Raw genomic sequence first — 8,560 nt, forward strand, 5'->3', positions numbered from 1 at the left:
TCTTGTGCGTGTGCATGAGGACGTAGTCAAACACATCTCTGGTAACAGTTTCACGCTATTCCATAGATCAACATTTGGTGGCGGTAACTGGCAGCCAAGGCAGGGAAAATGAAAACTGGATGCAGACAACGCAGGTTCCGAATAGCTTTCTAAATGTTTTATGAGGAGCACATTTAGGATACATTTAGGATGTTGGGTAGAGACTCGGAATGTTAAAATAACTTTAACCGAAAAAAGACTCCAGAGTACCCTTAATCTATTAGTCTGAATGTTAACATAACTTTGTTTGTTACCAAAAAAAGCCTCCAGAGTACCCTTAATCTTTCAATTCAATTATAGAAAGTGAACTGTACTCACTCCCACTGCTTCCTCCTGGCTTGCGGTGTGTTGTGCCGCTTGTGTGCCTGGTGGGCCAGGATGACATCACGGTGGTCCACCAGTCCTCCCCTCCGGCGGATCAGTGGGACTTTGGGGTCATTGTTGCTGGTAACCAGGGACATGGAGCCCCGGCCGGAGCGAATCCCATAGCCACCACCCCCACCGATGAAGGGCACTTCTCTGTACTGCTCCACCCGGACGTCATACACAGCATGATAGTAGGTGGGATTGGGGCCCACGCTGCTCCCACTGATTGGGGGAGGGGGGCAGCGCAGCGGCCGGTGGAGGCCCTGAGAGGAGGAAGAGCAGGACGATGTCTGGGGCCACACCACCGAGCCGCCATGGTCCTGATAGAGGGGGGACAGCATGGAGCTGGAGGAGGGGGAGGCAGGAGGAAAGGTGGTAGGAGGTAGAAAAAGAGAGGGTGGTTATTGGTGGAAAAAGACAGCAATTAACTAATTGAAAGAACAAACAACATGTTACACTGGATGCTGCAAATTAAGGGTAATGAAGTGAGCAAATGAGTGAGTGAATGAATAAATGAGTAGGTTACACTGTTAGTTCAACACTTTGTTGATTATTTGGTAACGTCATTTGTTCATCTATTATTAGTCATTTTTAAAAGCTTAAGCACATCATGACCACACTTCATGAAGCTACAGTATTTGTATTGGTAAATAAGGGGACATTTCAAGTAAAATACATTTAACCTTGAAGACAAATCATTCTAATAGCAAATGATTCAGTGAAATCTGGTAGTATTGAAATGAAAAAATGGAGTTGCTTAAATGAGAATGCTGCATAGTGTAGATAAACTACTCGAGTTCACAGACAAAGGACACAATCCGCTTTTACAAATAACTTTTAAATTAAAATTTGCTTGACAGAATATACACTGGTCCCTGGGGAATCAACCAAGAACTCATTTCATTATATTAGCTGCAGTCCAACAGCTATACTAAAACTTACAATAATAAAGCGGCTGACTTTATTATCACGTTATTGGCTGACTTTGTGGAGGGATGAATCAAACATCAGTGAACTTTCGTTGAATCAGTGATGAAGAATCTGCTGCAGCTGTTACAGTTTGTACAGCTCTGGAGAGGAGAAGGATAGAAATAATGAGGGATTTGAAGGGTAAAATGGGGAAAAAGAACAAGAAAGTTGTGAATATTTGAGTGTTGTGCTGATGGCTTTGCTAAACGTGTATTACCGAAAAGAAGAACCTTTCTTAAATTTATCAACAATTTTCACCGGAATCAGACACTTATAGCTACAATGGCTATGTGAGTAGACTTTGTAGCCCTAATGCACAACTATATAAATCCATCTTAATTCTCTGTTGGGCGCAATATTTAAGGAATTATGGTGTTGTTTTCAATTTCAAAAATAATTTAATTGAGGTATGAGGTGAAGTATATACTGTATATATCAAAAATTTGTTTAGATATAGATTGTATTCTCACTTTGACAACTAACCAAAGCATATTTGGGTTGTATTGTCATCAAATATCTTAGCCGGTAAAATCGTGATAATGGCTGGAATTGTTGGGAGATTTAGCGGACACTGCACTCCTTCATGTTCTCTCCTCTTTTAGTGTATTTCAGCTCTTCATGAACTTCATGAAAGGCAAGTGAATTCAAGGTGAGAACACGCAACGATCTGTCCTGATGTACACGATCTGCTCTTACAGGTATTAAGGTGTGTTTATGCCCCTTTTACTCATCTTCCACTCATGAAATTAAAAACATTTACTTACGTGGGCAAAGTGTTAATTCTATCCTTATCTATACTACCTCAGGTTTACTGTTTCTCATGTAATTTAATATGTGTATGGAGTTTCAGACTGTTATGTAGGATAATGTTACACATCTCTTCAGCCAAAACATGAACAAAATATATAAATTCATTTTGCAGTTTTCAACAATTCAATTGTCCTCACTGAAACTGCAGGACAATTTTTGTATGTAAAAAAAAAAAGTAAAATAATGTTTTTTGCCCTTGGTAAAGAAGAAACAAAAAAAGAGTGAGAAAAGGTGAAGAATATGAATCCATACAGAAAGGGGCGCATTAATAAACCAGGCATTCAATAAAAGTACAGAGGGCAAACAACAATGAGAGGTTTGGATAGAAACGGAGAGAAGAAAAGAGGGGTGAACAGGAAGATGAAGGGGAAACACACATTAAACGCCTGCAAAGAGTAATGACGCTAACCTGGCATTTTAATTTTTACTACGTAATTGCAAAAAAAAAATGCTCCTGGTTTATGTGTGCATGTTTCCAAGTGTGTGTGTATATGTGTGTGTGCACAAGCGAATTGGAAACAGCGTTTTTCTCCACCAGTTATCTGCTGAGAGTGCATTACACATTATTTCTCCCTGACATGGTGTAAAGCGAAAACTAATTCACACAGACAGGTGCACACACACAGATTTACGCTCACACACACTGCAGGTACAATGATGAGACATACTGCTATGGTAAGGACTTTGTTGGGTGATTGAGGGTGTGTGTGTGTGTGTGTGTGTGTGCATGTGTGCCGCAGGGCTTGAATAACACCACAAACTCAGGACCATCCACATAGCACAGTGCAAGGGCAAACTGTGGTACTAACAAGGACACCGAAGACTGACAAAGAGGTGGAGAGATTATGAGGGGAGACAGAAAGGTTGATGGACAGATGAAGAGGAAAGACGAGGGTGAATGACTGAACAGATGAGGAAGAAAGGGAGACAGCTACGGAGGGCAGAAAAGAGTGAGACAGTCGGGGAAGTGGGGAGACCAGGAAACATGCGACCAGCATTTACCTCAAAGGCACAATTGTATGATGGAGAGAGCACTTTAATAAAAGGTACAGAGGCAGCAAAAGCCAGCGGGATGAGAGAGAGAGGGTGAGAGAGATTAGGGGACATGACAGATGAGTAGAGGAAAGACTAATTGCTGAGAGAGAAAGACAGAGCAAAGCCATGCAGATGAAGCAAAATCCTTTTCTCGCTTTCACTCATTGTGACTCTCTTTCTCCCCAGCAGAGGAGACAAGGAGGCTTCTGCACCTCTGGTTTAGCAGGAAACTACTACAACTCTACGTACTGTAGATTTACAGCACAGAGTATTAGTGAGAGAAGACAACCGAAGCCGCAGCCACTGCCAGCCTGCATGACAGACTGTGTCTTGATGCTGCATCTGCAACTGGATAATTCAACCATTTACTTTCTTTTAGACTCCCTGAGGCTGAGGCATAGACCGTATATAAAGCTGTCAATCAATGCACACACGCCAGACTTCAAAGCTACTATACATCTTCAAGTGTTATTAATGGAGCAATAATATCCAAAATGACCAGAGGCACACTTATTAGAGGGCCTGAATTTAGCGATTGAGACCATAATGATTCATTCAAAAACATTACTGACTTATTATTTCTAGAGAAAAGTTGATGCTTTTTGATAGGATTCAGTGGAAGCCAGCATCTAGCACTGCACTTTAAGGTACTTCCGAATTGGCATCAGCCTCAAGCTGTGGTAGTTGCTGCTTGGGCTGAGGACTGAAGTAGCAACCATGGCTAAGTGCTGAAGTCATTATAAAAGTGCCTCAAGATTAGTGCTGAAACAATCAGTTGATTAACTGATTATTATATCAACAGAAAATGCATCCAGTGTGTTTTATAATTTAATGTTCAAAGAGCATTGCAATTCTGCCTGTCAGTCTGTCTCCGCTTCCTACACCAGTTAAAATGAACCAACAGGGTGTCTTTGAAATGACATCATCATACAAGAGGAGGCATCTTTGCAGCGGCGGTTAAATTTCCAAATGAGGAGACGGTGTCTAACTATAGTTTTGACCACCAAAAATAGCATTCAGAGATTTTATCTGTATTGCTGACGACGCTTTTACTTTGAATGTGCAATGTGGTACCAGCCCAGAAAACATTCTTTAGAGATGAATCTCTTTTTAAATAATTTATCAAATAATAATGCAAAACATTTGTAGGTTCCAACTTCTTCAATGTGAGGATTTTCAGCTTTCCTCTTTCTGATATCTTATCTGAATCCCTTTGAGTTTTTTAAATGTTCAGAAAAATGAAAACTTCAAAGATGGCTTCTGAGAATGTACACTGGGTATTTATTCTTATTTTTTGACATTACATTCAGGTGAAGGTGAACTAATTTAAAATTTAAAAGCAGTTGAGGGATTGCTCCAAAGACTGATAAAATAACCCTAATGGTGGGGTGCCCAGCTATCAAATAAAAATGTCAAAAAAAAATCTTAAAAAAACACCTGATAATGTCATCACGGTTATCTTAGCTTAGCTTTACAGACTACAAATATGTAACTGAAAGCCGTTGTTATAAACAGGGGGCATGGAGTTTGACTGCACAGTTTGAGTCTAAAGAAAGATGTTCTTGAGTTGCATTATGGGAAGTGTAGGAACCTTTGTCTTTGGAGCTTGACCAAGCGGCAACCTCTGGGGCTGTAAAATGAAGCCGATGCGGAAGTGCCTAAAACTGCAGTTCCTCGAATGGCCACTTGAGGGTGGCTCCAAAAGCGAGTCAATCCCCATAGACTCCCATGTTAAAATGCCCAACTTTACAGCAGAAATAAACATGTTTACAGCCTGGTACAAAACACGTTTTGGTCTCTATAGCTAATTTCCCCTTTCATGACAACTGTAGGGGGGCAAATTTTTTATAACTCACCCGTTTAAATTTTATTAAGCTGTAAAGTTATGCATAATGAAAGACATGGCTGCTTGAGTGACAGGTCCGCCAGCCGCTAGGTGGCTTGTTTCAGCCATTTGGCCCGCCTCTTTGCCCATTTTTGATTGGCTGGGAGTTAGGCAGCGTCACACACTGCCAAGATGGCGATGGCCGGAGCGGCTCACTTTGAGCTTCAAAACCGCTCCTCAGAAAACAACGGGTGACGTCACGGTAACTACGTCCATATTTTTATACAGTCTATGAGCTTGACGCATACATACAGGGACCAAGACTCAGAATATCTCGGTGCCTGCTGTGCCAATTTTTCTTTTTCAAATCTGTCTCTTGTGAGGCCCTTAAATTTAAGTGCAATACAAAAAAAAAAAAACACCGGAGTTCCCATTTAACGGACCATTTAATCAATAATGAAGTTAATCATCAGTTGCACATCCTCTATAAATAATGTTCCTCTAATGTCTGGTTAGATGCTGGTGTCAAAAAATAAAAATAAAAAAACAGATGTAATCAATTTAATGTTTAATATATGGCTAAAAGGAATATTTAATATAGATGACTGAGTCTATTCTGTCTTATGTGTGTATGTATGCACTGGGGTTCAGCGTGTTGATTCATTGTAATTTCTTTGTCCCACCACCTTCAACCGAGGATCCACTCTGCTGCCCAAATTGGGATTTTCTAGTGCCAACAATGTTTTTAAATGAAGCTTTGTAACATTCCTATTGTAGAATAACTGATAGTTTTCGTGTTATGAAACTGTTCAGTTGGTAATTAGGAAAGAATATGTTATCACACACATAACTGCATAAATTCATTCAGCCTGCTGGCTCCTGATACAACACTGACGTCAAAACATTTAATTTCCAGTGTGCTATTTATAAAAACTGCAGCAGCAGAACATAACTCACCCTTTGTTAGTAACAGTGATTAAACTTTTTCTGTATTGTTTCCAGTATTCTGTCCACTCCCCTTAGCTGACTAACTATAAACGTGGTAATACTAGTATGATCATAATCATAATTTGATTGACTTGCAAAGCTTGTCAAGAAAAAAGGGAGAAGCATTTTGATTTGGTGCATTTAAGAGGGACAGAAGAGAGAAGAAAGGGGCAAAGCCTCAAAGTCACCGAAGCCGGGTTTGATTGGAAGGTCACTGATCTGAATCCCCAGGCAGCCCAGGAAAATCTGGAAAGGGAAAGTGGATGAGTAAAACCTTTTTTTTTCTACCCTTGAAGCAGCCCCGAGCGGCTACTTAGACCATAATTTCTCTAAATTTACTGTGAAAAACACCTTTTCATGCATCCTGTAAAGAGTAGGCATTCAGCAGGGGAGGAGCTGACTGGCAAAGGTATTTTGCATGTGTAAGGTCAAGAGAGGATGTTTTAAATTACAGCTGAGTGCTGATCTAAGTGCCTGACAGCATGTTGACAAAATAAGATGTCCACTAGTCCGGAAGATATAAATATATGGCAAAATAATAGAAAATAAACAGCATAAACCAGGATGCAGAAAACTGCAGATGAGCTGAAAATCTTGGCCAAGAAACGACTTTTACTTTCAGAGGAAAACTTCTACATTCAGAAGAATAACTGAGACGCAATAGATTGTTTTCTCTTTTTCATCTGCGTGATAGCAGTGATATAAAAGTCCAAAGTAATCATGATTTTCCAGTTGAATGTAATGGAAATGTAAGTGAATTTGAGTGCAAGTGCCTCAAAAGCAGATTCAATGTGCTGAATCAGCCAGAGCCAACAATAAAGGGTCTACTTGTGCCATTAGTGGGGGACACAATGAAAACTACAGATGGCCCCGCCACAGACGGTCAACAACGGCCCAAAATTACTAAAAACTATCTGGTTCAGTATGTTGGGGATGGACGGGGATGACACCACACCAATCAATACTCTCAACCTTGATAAAAAACTTGTTACTTTGTATATAAGCCAGCTGCTATGTTCGTATTTCTTATTAAACAACAATACCAAACTGTCAAACTCTCATTTGCTAGCTTTTCACGTTAGCTAATTACGTGTTAGCTACCTGCTCCTGTCCTGGCTCAACATCCTTTCCTCCTGTTATCACATGTAAATGCCTTTTTTCTTGTGAGAAATTACTACATACAGAGAAAATAGCGACATCAGGACTAAAGGTAGGTTACCTTCATTGAATACACATATGTAGCTCTGAGCTGTAATAGGGAGGTTTCTGTTTTTTCAGCACCAATCAAGCCGTCCTCACACCTTGTAACAAGCTTGTTACAGTCTGCTCCAGTTGAGAAGTTGATCGTTGCCCCCAGCCCTCAAAAACAGGATTTATTTTCCCTCAGTGGCAGCAAACACAAAAATGGAAGTTACTGTATCTTATCCTGAGCTCCCTTTTTTAAGGTGCTAACACACTAGCCTGTTGGACTGAGACAGTTACATGCTGATACACTTCAGACAAGTAGAAACGTGTTAGCTTAGCAACAGCATAGCTAAAGACAACCAATCATGCAAACCCTTTCAGACGGACTTACAGGTAACTTGGCTAGCTTGCACATGTTAGCCATGTCTACTCTCTGCACTAGGCACTACTTAGACTCTACAGAGTCTTCAGCTGCGTCCAAAATCACTCCCTTGTTCACTCATTCACTATGTAATTGACACTCTATAGTTTACGTTATAGTGACCAGTAATAATTTTATGTCCGGCGTAGTGTTACATGTGTTACAAAAAAAGCAACACAGCGTATTGTGGGATCGTTTGCAGAAAGTAATGTGTATGCCATGGACATCTTTGGTTCCATTGTGGGAATATTTGACGACAATAGTGCATAATTGAGAATTTGGAAACTCAATTAAAATGATGGACAGTATAACAGGGAGTGACTTGGGACACTGTCTTGAAGAAAGAAACACAGCCTAACCTCTTCTGTAAATTTAATTAGTATTGTTGTGACTTTTTACAGTTTATTTTTTATTTCTTTTGATAATATAATATTTGATTTAAAACATAAAATATTATTTTTTGATATTTGTAATTGTATTAAATTAGAATAGAAATTAATTAATTAAAATAGAAATATTTTACTATTATAAAAATAAATATATATATAATATAATATATATAAATTATAAAAATAATATTTTATTATTTATTTGCCATACACTAAAAGAACTTTCAATTTGATTGTCAATTTCAATTTGATTTCATTAACACTTTATAATAAGGGTATAAAATTAACATTCATTAACTAGGGTAATTAATCACATAAAGTCAGAGTGACATTTGTCAATGGTGAGCAACAGGAATTTATGATAGATGCTGGATTAATTCATACATAAAAATTAAGTATTACTTAAGTATTTTTTACCCTTATTACATTGTTAAGATTATTGTTATCAGTTTTTCTACAAACAAAAGCTCATGCCAGCAGAATAATTTGAAAGATATTAAACACATAGACATTGTACACATGGTGGCTTTAATC

The sequence above is a fragment of the Thunnus thynnus genome, chromosome 3 (assembly GCF_963924715.1).
Source record: "Thunnus thynnus chromosome 3, fThuThy2.1, whole genome shotgun sequence".
NCBI lineage: Eukaryota > Metazoa > Chordata > Actinopteri > Scombriformes > Scombridae > Thunnus > Thunnus thynnus.